Consider the following 12174-nt stretch of genomic DNA (forward strand, 5'->3'; position numbering starts at 1 on the left):
GAACAAGAAACAGTGGAACATATATTCAGGAAATGCAATACATATATTCAACAAAGAAACATTAAACAGAAAGTGAAGGGAATAGAAATTGAAGTAGCAACAGAAAATTATATTTTGAAGGTAGAAGAGAAGAAATGGAGAAAGAGAATGTATATTAAAATGTATAAAAAGCAGGGAAAAGAGAGAAGGAATAAGGAAAGAACTATATGTACATATATATATAAAGGTAGGGCGCTCACCTCTCCATTTAGATGGCATGTGCCAACAACCCCTAAGAAGAAGAAGAAGAAAGACAGAGATGCCTCTACAATCCCCAGACTCTAACACCCTCAATAACTTGTGCTAAAGAATGTCTGTACCAAGTTCCGGGACAGACGAGCATTTCTCCAGGTCTATGCTGACTGTGCATATGGACTCTAAGACCCCGTTTCCACTGCCATACCCGACCCGTGAAAAACCCGTTTCCACTGTGCATTTTGGGGTGCCGATACTGAACCGAGCTGTAAACTACGACCCGGCAAGATAGCCGAGCGTGGGCCCGGTCCGAAGCAGGCTGTGCGCGGGGCACCAGAGTCAAGCCGTGCCGTATAATCAAGCCGTGTTCAGAATGTCTACATGGAGTGTCTGAACGATTTATTATTATTTTATTATTATTATTATTATTTGTTTATTTGTTTATTTAGCAGACACCTTTATCCAAGGCGACTTACAGAGACTAGGGTGTGTGAACTATGAATCAGCTGCAGAGTCACTTACAATTACATCTCACCCGAAAGACGGAGCACAAGGAGGTTAAATGACTTGCTCAAGGTCACACAATGAGTCAGTGGCTGAGGTGGGATTTGAACCGGGGACCTTCTAGTTACAAGACTGGACCACACACTATTCTATTGGGTGCTGTATGGAGGGTATTTTCTGTGGTTTTGTGTGCTTAGTTTTGAACGCTAAGTTTATGAATGGATATTGAATATATGAATGGAGAAAGCCTGCGGACAAATACTAAAAGAGCTAAAAATCCATTTAGCAAATAAGCCGAGGTCCCGTCCACCCTTCTAAACTTGAACCATATTGAAGTTCTGGTGACCAAATAATAAATGAATAACTAGCGCAATACCGCGCGCACACCCGCATTCTACACATGAGAACAAACCGGGTTAATGCGCGCGCTCGTGTTCTGCGAAGAGTAACTGATTAATAAAATAAGAGACCCGTTTACCGTGAAGTCTGATGTGCAAATTTATTACCCATTTCAACCAATCGCGTCGCTTTGTTGTTCTTCACTAAAAATGCTCACAGCCATTTTTACCCGTTTTAAGTTTTGATTCACGGACGATTTTAAAAGAAATAAATGCAGTTTTCAAAATAACTGCAAGATGACATGAAACTGTGGATAAATAAATCAATTACACTGTCAAAATAAAAGCGAAACTGCTGATAAGAGAGAGGATCCTCGAGGAGGTTAAGAAGCATTTAAACTAGAAAGGAAGGGCGGAGAAATAAAAAAAAAAACATAAGGGAGACTACATCAAAACAAGGGCAACAAGTCTTGCAAGCTTGTCTTTTATGACCCCTTGGAAAAGACAGAGTCCCTCCTTCTAACTTTATTCTGCTCTTCTCCATTCCTTCCTCAGCTGCCTCCTTTCTCTAACTAAGCGTTCAATCTCCTGTTGCCGTCTAGACTTTCCAGAAATAATTTGTACTTTTTCCTGCCTTTCTTCAACTCCAAACATCTCGCTTCCATTGGCATAGATGATGTCCCCAAATTTATCAAGCTTCTTTTCAACTGTTCCACTTAACCTTTCCAACGCAAAGCAGAGATCTGTGTTTACTGTGTCCCACGCAGTTTTCTCACAAGCTCTTGGTCATTTAACTCTAGGCTTATGCCCGTTGAGGTTCTTTTCTCTCTTATGCTGGTTTGTCTGACCGAGTTCACAAGGATCATTAGGTTCTTCACTAACTGTATCCATGCAAGTCCTCCTCACGTCTATGACAGGGGTGCTGATGTCCTGCGAAATGTGGTTTGCTTCCTGTCGCTGGATTTCATTCGACTGACTTGACTGACTTCATAAGAAGTACTGATCAATGCGAGGCCCTTGTCCCTTCTCCCTCAAGCATTTCATTCTCCCTTGATGAATCTTCAAACCCCTGACCGTTGTCGCCTTGCTCCAGCCGCAGACACAAACCTGGAGTTCCACGTCTTTGTTAACTGCAGATCTTGAAGTAGTCTTTTGTGAAGTACTCTCCATACTCATATCCGTTTCCGTTCCTAAGTCGTTAACCGTGTTGTCCAACGTTGAGTCATCTTCCGCCCCCGCTCTCGCAGACTCTATGGATATTTTTCTCTTTAATTTCTTATAAGCCTTGGGTGGGTATGTCCAGCATCCTGTAAACACAGAGCTGGATACTGCCGACAAGGGTAGCTAACCCTTGCCAGCCCCAATGGGGTCTCTATCCTCCTGTCAGCTGTCTCTTCAGGCTGTCACGAGGTCTTTCCCTTGTTGCCAGCTGCACTATTCACAGCAGTCACCGGACGTATCCAGCTCTTCATGATTTCCATTACATGAGAGTAGATGTTAAAACTTCATGCTGATTTGAACTCGGCTCTCGCCAAAATAAGCACCAAAATAAACATATATTCAGGAAATGCAATGCATATATTCAGCAAAGAAACATATTAAACAGAAGTTTATGAATTGATATTATTTTGTATCCTGAGTTTTTCTATGTATTGTTGAGATGTGCGTGCTATTTGAAATGTATTTGAGCGTGATTTGTATTTCGTTTGATTTGTTTAGCGAGACGGTGAGCTCCCATCAGCCCAGCTCTTTTCTTTCACTTGAGTTCTATCGATTCTGCACTACATGGAAGCGTCGTTTCCGTCAGCAGGATTTGTGGACTGTGACTATTAACAACTACCCTCCCTTTCATGGATACTGATGAAATAAAGCGAGAATTATTTTACACTGCCAACTTATCCTTTGTTTATAAGCACTATGTCCATGCAAAAACAATGCATGTCATGGTTTCAGTGTTTATTTGTTCAGTAAAAACCCGATCAAGGTTTGATATCTATTTTTCACACAAATTAATGGGCTTCCTCCAAAGAGAAAGCCTGCTGGACAAATACTAAAAGAGCTAAAAATCCATTTAGCAAATAAGCCGAGGTCCCGTCCACCCTTCTAAACTTGAACCATATTGAAGTTCTGGTGACCAAATAATAAATGAATACCTAGCGCAATACCGCGCGCACACCCGCATTCTACACATGAGAACAAACCGGGTTAATGCGCGTGCTCGTGTTCTGCGAAGAGTAACTGATTAATAAAATAAGAGACCCGTTTACCGTGAAGTCTGATGTGCAAATTTATTACCCATTTCAACCAATCGCGTCGCTTTGTTGTTCTTCACTAAAAATGCTCACAGCCATTTTTACCCATTTTAAGTTTTGATTCACGGACGATTGTAAAAGAAATAAATGCAGTTTTCAAAATAACTGCAAGATGACATGAAACTGTGGATAAATAAATCAATTACACTGACTGTCAAAATAAAAGCAAAACTGCTGATAAGAGAAAGGATCCTCGAGGAGGTTAAGAAGCATTTAAACTAGAAAGGAAGGGCGGAGAAATAAAAAAAAAAAACATAAGGGAGACTACATCAAAACAAGGGCAACAAGTCTTGCAAGCTTGTCTTTTATGACCCCTTGGAAAAGACAGAGTCCCTCCTTCTAACTTTGTTCTGCTCTTCTCCATTCCTTCCTCAGCTGCCTCCTTTCTCTAACTAAGCGTTCAATCTCCTGTTGCCGTCTAGACTTTCCAGAAATAATTTGTACTTTTTCCTTCCTTTCTTCAACTCCAAACATCTCGCTTCCATAGGCATAGATGATGTCCCCAAATTTATCCAGCTTCTTTTCAACTGTTCCACTTAACCTTTCCAATGCAAAGCAGAGATCTGTGTTTACTGTGTCCCACGCAGTTTTCTCACAAGCTCTTGGTCATTTAACTCTAGGCTTGTGCCCGTTGAGGTTCTTTTCTCTCTTATGCTGGTTTGTCTGACCGAGTTCACAAGGATCATTAGGTTCTTCACTAACTGTATCCATGCAAGTCCTCCTCACGTCTATGACAGGGGTGCTGATGTCCTGCGAAATGTGGTTTGCTACCTGTCGCTGGATTTCATTCGACTGACTTGACTGACTTCATAAGAAGTACTGATCAATGCGAGGCCCTTGTCCCTTCTCCCTCAAGGATTTCATTCTCCCTTGATGAATCTTCAAACCCCTGACCGTTGTCGCCTTGCTCCAGCCGCAGACACAAACCTGGAGTTCCACGTCTTTGTTAACTGCAGATCTTGAAGTAGTCTTTTGTGAAGTACTCTCCATACTCATATCCGTTTCCGTTCCTAAGTCGTTAACCGTGTTGTCCAACGTTGAGTCATCTTCCGCCCCCGCTCTCGCAGACTCTAGGGATATTTTTCTCTTTAATTTCTTAGAAGCCTTGGGTGGGTATGTCCAGCATCCTGTAAACACAGAGCTGGATACTGCCGACAAGGGTAGCTAACCCTTGCCAGCCCCAATGGGGTCTCTATCCTCCTGTCAGCTGTCTCTTCAGGCTGTCACAAGGTCTTTCCCTTGTTGCCAGCTGCACTATTCACAGCAGTCATCAGACGTATCCAGCTCTTCATGATTTCCATTACATGAGAATAGATGTTAAAACTTCATGCTGATTTGAACTCGGCTCTCGCCAAAATAAGCACCAAAATAAACATATATTCAGGAAATGCAATGCATATATTCAGCAAAGAAACATATTAAACAGAAGTTTATGAATTGATATTATTTTGTATCCTGAGTTTTTCTATGTATTATTGAGATGTGCGTGCTATTTGAAATGTATTTGAGCGTGATTTGTATTTCGTTTGATTTGTTTAGCGAGACGGTGAGCTCCCATCAGCCCAGCTCTTTTCTTTCACTTGAGTTCTATCGATTCTGCACTACATGGAAGCGTCGTTTCCGTCAGCAGGATTTGTGGACTGTGACTATTAACAACTACGCTCCCTTTCATGGATACTGATGAAATAAAGCGAGAATTATTTTACATTGCCAACTTATCCTTTGTTTATAAGCACTATGTCCGTGCAAAACAATGCATGTCCTGGTTTCAGTGTTTATTTGTTCAGTAAAAACCCGATCAAGGTTTGATATCTATATTTCACAAAAATTAATGGGCTTCCTCCAAAGAGAAAGCCTGCTGGACAAATAAAAAAAAGAGCTCAAAATCCATTTAGCAGATAAGCCGAGTCCCGTCCACCCTTCTAAACTTGAACCATATTGAAGTTCTGGTGACCAAATAATAACAAAATAACTAGCGCAATACCGCGCGCACACCCGCATTCTACACATGAGAACAAACCGGGTTATTGCGCGCGCTCGTGTTCTGCGAAGAGTAACTGATTAATAAAATAAGAGACCCGTTTACCATGAAGTCTGATGTGCAAATTTATTACCCATTTCAGCCAATCGCGTCGCTTTGTTGTTCTTCACTAAAAATGCTCACAGCCATTTTTACCCGTTTTAAGTTTTGATTCACGGACGATTTTAAAAGAAATAAATGCAGTTTTCAAAATAACTGCAAGATGACATGAAGCTGTGGATAAATAAATCAATTACACTGACTGTCAAAATAAAAGCAAAACTGCTGATAAGAGAGAGGATCCTCGAGGAGGTTAAGAAGCATTTAAACTAGAAAGGAAGGGCGGAGAAATAAAAAAAAAAACATAAGGGAGACTACATCAAAACAAGGGCAACAAGTCTTGCAAGCTTGTCTTTTATGACCCCTTGGAAAAGACAGAGTCCCTCCTTCTAACTTTGTTCTGCTCTTCTCCATTCCGTCCTCAGCTGCCTCCTTTCTCTAACTAAGCGTTCAATCTCCTGTTGCCGTCTAGACTTTCCAGAAATAATTTGTACTTTTTCCTTCCTTTCTTCAACTCCAAACATCTCGCTTCCATAGGCATAGATGATGTCCCCAAATTTATCCAGCTTCTTTTCAACTGTTCCACTTAACCTTTCCAACGCAAAGCAGAGATTATTATTATTATTTATTTCTTAGCTGACGCCCTTATCCAGGGCGACTTACAATTGTTACAAGATATCACATTATTTTTACATACAATTACCCATTTATACAGTTGGGTTTTTACTGGAGCAATCTAGGTAAAGTACCTTGCTCAAGGGTACAGCAGCAGTGTCCCCACCGGGATTTGAACCCACGACCCTCCGGTCAAGAGTCCAGAGCCCTAACCACTACTCCACACTGCTGCCCTAGAGATCTGTGTTTACTGTGTCCCACGCAGTTTTCTCACAAGCTCTTGGTCATTTAACTCTAGGCTTGTGCCCGTTGAGGTTCTTTTCTCTCTTATGCTGGTTTGTCTGACCGAGTTCACAAGGATCATTAGGTTCTTCACTAACTGTATCCATGCAAGTCCTCCTCACGTCTATGACAGGGGTGCTGATGTCCTGTGAAATGTGGTTTGCTTCCTGTCGCTGGATTTCATTCGACTGACTTGACTGACTTCATAAGAAGTACTGATCAATGCGAGGCCCTTGTCCCTTCTCCCTCAAGCATTTCATTCTCCCTTGATGAATCTTCAAACCCCTGACCGTTGTCGCCTTGCTCCAGCCGCAGACACAAACCTGGAGTTCCACGTCTTTGTTAACTGCAGATCTTGAAGTAGTCTTTTGTGAAGTACTCTCCATACTCATATCCGTTTCCGTTCCTAAGTCGTTAACCGTGTTGTCCAACGTTGAGTCATCTTCCGCCCCCGCTCTCGCAGACTCTAGGGATATTTTTCTCTTTAATTTCTTAGAAGCCTTGGGTGGGTATGTCCAGCATCCTGTAAACACAGAGCTGGATACTGCCGACAAGGGTAGCTAACCCTTGCCAGCCCCAATGGGGTCTCTTCAGGCTGTCACGAGGTCTTTCCCTTGTTGCCAGCTGCACTATTCACAGCAGTCACCGGACGTATCCAGCTCTTCATGATTTCCATTACATGAGAGTAGATGTTAAAACTTCATGCTGATTTGAACTCGGCTCTCGCCAAAATAAGCACCAAAATAAACATATATTCAGGAAATGCAATACATATATTCAACAAAGAAACATATTAAACAGAAGTTTATGAATTGATATTATTTTGTATCCTGAGTTTTTCGATGTATTATTGAGATGTGCGTGCTATTTGAAATGTATTTGAGCGTGATTTGTATTTCGTTTGATTTGTTTAGCGAGACGGTGAGCTCCCATCAGCCCAGCTCTTTTCTTTCACTTGAGTTCTATCGATTCTGCACTACATGGAAGCGTCGTTTCCGTCAGCAGGATTTGTGGACTGTGACTATTAACAACTACGCTCCCTTTCATGGATACTGATGAAATAAAGCGAGATTTATTTTACACTGCCAACTTATCCTTTGTTTATAAGCACTATGTCCATGCAAAAACAATGCATGTCATGGTTTCAGTGTTTATTTGTTCAGTAAAAACCCGATCAAGGTTTGATATCTATTTTTCACACAAATTAATGGGCTTCCTCCAAAGAGAAAGCCTGCTGGACAAATACTAAAAGAGCTAAAAATCCATTTAGCAAATAAGCCGAGTCCCGTCCACCCTTCTAAACTTGAACCATATTGAAGTTCTGGTGACCAAATTATAAATGAATAACTAGCGCAATACCGCGCGCACACCCGCATTCTACACATGAGAACAAACCGGGTTATTGCGCACGCTCGTGTTCTGCGAAGAGTAACTTATTAATAAAATAAGAGACCCGTTTACCATGAAGTCTGATGTGCAAATTTATTACCCATTTCAGCCAATCGCGTCGCTTTGTTGTTCTTCACTAAAAATGCTCACAGCCATTTTTACCCGTTTTAAGTTTTGATTCACGGACGATTTTAAAAGAAATAAATGCAGTTTTCAAAATAACTGCAAGATGACATGAAACTGTGGATAAATAAATCAATTACACTGTCAAAATAAAAGCGAAACTGCTGATAAGAGAGAGGATCCTCGAGGAGGTTAAGAAGCATTTAAACTAGAAAGGAAGGGCGGAGAAATTAAAAAAAAACATAAGGGAGACTACATCAAAACAAGGGCAACAAGTCTTTCCCTTGTTGCCAGCTGCACTATTCACAGCAGTCACCGGACGTATCCAGCTCTTCATGATTTCCATTACATGAGAGTAGATGTTAAAACTTCATGCTGATTTGAACTCGGCTCTCGCCAAAATAAGCACAAAAATAAACCTATATTCAGGAAATGCAATACATATATTCAGCAAAGAAACATATTAAACAGAAGTTTATGAATTGATATTATTTTGTATCCTGAGTTTTTCTATGTATTATTGAGATGTGCGTGCTATTTGAAATGTATTTGAGCGTGATTTGTATTTCGTTTGATTTGTTTAGCGAGACGGTGAGCTCCCATCAGCCCAGCTCTTTTCTTTCACTTGAGTTCTATCGATTCTGCACTACATGGAAGCGTCGTTTCCGTCAGCAGGATTTGTGGACTGTGACTATTAACAACTACGCTCCCTTTCATGGATACTGATGAAATAAAGCGAGATTTATTTTACACTGCCAACTTATCCTTTGTTTATAAGCACTATGTCCATGCAAAAACAATGCATGTCATGGTTTCAGTGTTTATTTGTTCAGTAAAAACCCGATCAAGGTTTGATATCTATTTTTCACACAAATTAATGGGCTTCCTCCAAAGAGAAAGCCTGCTGGACAAATACTAAAAGAGCTAAAAATCCATTTAGCAAATAAGCCGAGGTCCCGTCCACCCTTCTAAACTTGAACCATATTGAAGTTCTGGTGACCAAATTATAAATGAATAACTAGCGCAATGCCGCGCGCACACCCGCATTCTACACATGAGAACAAACCGGGTTATTGCGCACGCTCGTGTTCTGCGAAGAGTAACTTATTAATAAAATAAGAGACCCGTTTACCATGAAGTCTGATATGCAAATTTATTACCCATTTCAGCCAATCGCGTCACTTTGTTGTTCTTCACTAAAAATGCTCACAGCCATTTTTACCCGTTTTAAGTTTTGATTCACGGACGATTTTAAAAGAAATAAATGCAGTTTTCAAAATAACTGCAAGATGACATGAAACTGTGGATAAATAAATCAATTACACTGACTGTCAAAATAAAAGCGAAACTGCTGATAAGAGAAAGGATCCTCGAGGAGGTTAAGAAGCATTTAAACTAGAAAGGAAGGGCGGAGAAATAAAAAAAAAACATAAGGGAGACTACATCAAAACAAGGGCAACAAGTCTTGCAAGCTTGTCTTTCATGACCCCTTGGAAAAGACAGAGTCCCTCCTTCTAACTTTGTTCTGCTCTTCTCCATTCCTTCCTCAGCTGCCTCCTTTCTCTAACTAAGCGTTCAATCTCCTGTTGCCGTCTAGACTTTCCAGAAATAATTTGTACTTTTTCCTTCCTTTCTTCAACTCCAAACATCTCGCTTCCATAGGCATAGATGATGTCCCCAAATTTATCCAGCTTCTTTTCAGCTGTTCCACTTAACCTTTCCAATGCAAAGCAGAGATCTGTGTTTACTGTGTCCCAAGCAGTTTTCTCACAAGCTCTTGGTCATTTAACTCTATGCTTGTGCCCGTTGAGGTTCTTTTCTCTCTTATGCTGGTTTGTCTGACCGAGTTCACAAGGATCATTAGGTTCTTCACTAACTGTATCCATGCAAGTCCTCCTCACGTCTATGACAGGGGTGCTGATGTCCTGCGAAATGTGGTTTGCTTCCTGTCGCTGGATTTCATTCGACTGACTTGACTGACTTCATAAGAAGTACTGATCAATGCGAGGCCCTTGTCCCTTCTCCCTCAAGCATTTCATTCTCCCTTGATGAATCTTCAAACCCCTGACCGTTGTCGCCTTGCTCCAGCCGCAGACACAAACCTGGAGTTCCACGTCTTTGTTAACTGCAGATCTTGAAGTAGTCTTTTGTGAAGTACTCTCCATACTCATATCCGTTTCCGTTCCTAAGTCGTTAACCGTGTTGTCCAACGTTGAGTCATCTTCCGCCCCCGCTCTCGCAGACTCTAGGGATATTTTTCTCTTTAATTTCTTAGAAGCCTTGGGTGGGTATGTCCAGCATCCTGTAAACACAGAGCTGGATACTGCCGACAAGGGTAGCTAACCCTTGCCAGCCCCAATGGGGTCTCTTTCCTCCTGTCAGCTGTCTCTTCAGGCTGTCACAAGGTCTTTCCCTTGTTGCCAGCTGCACTATTCACAGCAGTCACCGGACGTATCCAGCTCTTCATGATTTCCATTACATGAGAGTAGATGTTAAAACTTCATGCTGATTTGAACTCGGCTCTCGACAAAATAAGCACCAAAATAAACATATATTCAGGAAATGCAATACATATATTCAGCAAAGAAACATATTAAACAGAAGTTTATGAATTGATATTATTTTGTATCCTGAGTTTTTCCATGTATTATTGAGATGTGCGTGCTATTTGAAATGTATTTGAGCGTGATTTGTATTTCGTTTGATTTGTTTGGCGAGACGGTGAGCTCCCATCAGCCCAGCTCTTTTCTTTCACTTGAGTTCTATCGATTCTGCACTACATGGAAGCGTTGTTTCCGTCAGCAGGATTTGTGGACTGTGACTATTAGAAACTACCCTCCCTTTCATGGATACTGATGAAATAAAGCGAGAACTATTTTACACTGCCAACTTATCCTTTGTTTATAAGCACTATACTCTTTTATTGAGATTTTACATTTTTTTTACATTTACACCCATTCGTTTTTTCATTCATTTTACATTTCTTTTAAAGATGACATTCATGCATACAGACATACATTTTGTTTTAAAAGCATTTAAAATACATTTAAAAACACCAAGACAATTGTGCTTTGTACATGGTTAAAACAGACACAGATTAAAATCAACATGAAAAAAAACCTGTGCTGTTTTAAAAGTGACTGGAAAAAAAGAACCATCTATAAAAAACCAGTGCTTGTGAGGGCCGGGGAGTGCTCTCTAAAAAGGTTCAAAAGTGAACATAAAACTATATTACTAAAACAGGGACAGGGGAAAAGGGACAGTGTGTAAAACAGTGGTTTAAAATTCTAAAATTTTAAAACACTTAAAATGTAACTTTTAATAGTTGACGTTAAAAATCTTTTAGATACATAAACAAAACAAAACAAAATCAAATAAAACATTCAAAATAAATCAAATAAAAATCCATAAAACTGAAACAAAATGACTACATAAAACCGGGCACCGTTCAAAAACGGTCATGCCAGCTAAAAAGGGCGGAATGCTGGCATGACAAAATAAATAAAGGCTTAACGGTGCCCCGTAGTCCCGCTCCTAGGAGCTAGCGGTTCCAGTTTTTTCCTTTATTCCATCTTCACGTCCTGAAGTCCGGCGATCCTCCACTCCGCGCAGGCCTTGTCCTTCCCGAGGGTCCGGATGTCCAGAATTACAAAGTCCTTGATAAGAGTTTGTGCCCTTCTGGTCGTGGTGATAGTGTCTAGCTCCTGCTTGTGATAGACACAGACGTTACGGCCTTCCCACAGGATCTGCTTGACAACATTGATGACACGCCAAACGCACTTAGCTGTGCTGGTAGTGATTCCTCCCGCAGGCCCATAGAGCACAGTCTCAGCGGTCATCTTGGCCGTGTCAGCAAACCTGTTTAGGAAGACAGAGACAGAGAGCCAGACACTGCCAGCCACATCACACTCCCAGAAGATATGGGCTGGTGTTTCTCTCTTGCGGCACTTTGCATAGGGGCATGTTTCTACTTGGGCTAGTCCCCTCCTGAACATGAACGCTCGAGTGGGGAGTGCACTGTGGACGGTGTTCCATGCTATATCCTTCTGGACATTACTGAGGCAGCTGTGAGACACATTCTTCCAGATTTTTTGGCTTTGGGTGAGGGAGAAAGTAGCTACTTTTTCAATTTCCTGGGAACCGGCAAGATATTTAGTTACAGCCTTGTATTCCCAGGAGGCCAATTTTGCTTTATCTAAGCCCAATTTATATATAGTGTCCCTTAAGGTTCTATAATACAATGGGGGGTCCCAGGAGTACGGCACGGTGTTATCAATAGTGCAGAGGCCCAAGGCCC

At 41.2% G+C, this 12174-nt stretch overlaps 4 non-coding genes across 4 annotated transcripts; all 4 read right to left on the reverse strand.

Moving 5' to 3' along the window:
* Window positions 1-3088: 3088 nt before the first annotated feature.
* On the reverse strand, window positions 3089-3146 carry LOC117425975 (U7 small nuclear RNA). The gene has a single exon (XR_004548053.1). It is a non-coding gene; the product is annotated as a U7 small nuclear RNA (small nuclear RNA).
* A 2073-nt stretch (window positions 3147-5219) lies between these two features.
* Window positions 5220-5278, reverse strand: LOC117963710 (U7 small nuclear RNA). The gene has a single exon (XR_004660840.1). It is a non-coding gene; the product is annotated as a U7 small nuclear RNA (small nuclear RNA).
* Window positions 5279-7572: 2294 nt separating this feature from the next.
* On the reverse strand, window positions 7573-7630 carry LOC117425988 (U7 small nuclear RNA). The gene has a single exon (XR_004548065.3). It is a non-coding gene; the product is annotated as a U7 small nuclear RNA (small nuclear RNA).
* Window positions 7631-8754: 1124 nt separating this feature from the next.
* LOC117425979 (U7 small nuclear RNA) lies at window positions 8755-8812 on the reverse strand. The gene has a single exon (XR_004548056.1). It is a non-coding gene; the product is annotated as a U7 small nuclear RNA (small nuclear RNA).
* Window positions 8813-12174: the final 3362 nt, after the last annotated feature.

Source organism: Acipenser ruthenus, chromosome 20 (genome assembly GCF_902713425.1).
Source record: "Acipenser ruthenus chromosome 20, fAciRut3.2 maternal haplotype, whole genome shotgun sequence".
Classification (NCBI taxonomy): Eukaryota; Metazoa; Chordata; class Actinopteri; order Acipenseriformes; family Acipenseridae; genus Acipenser; species Acipenser ruthenus.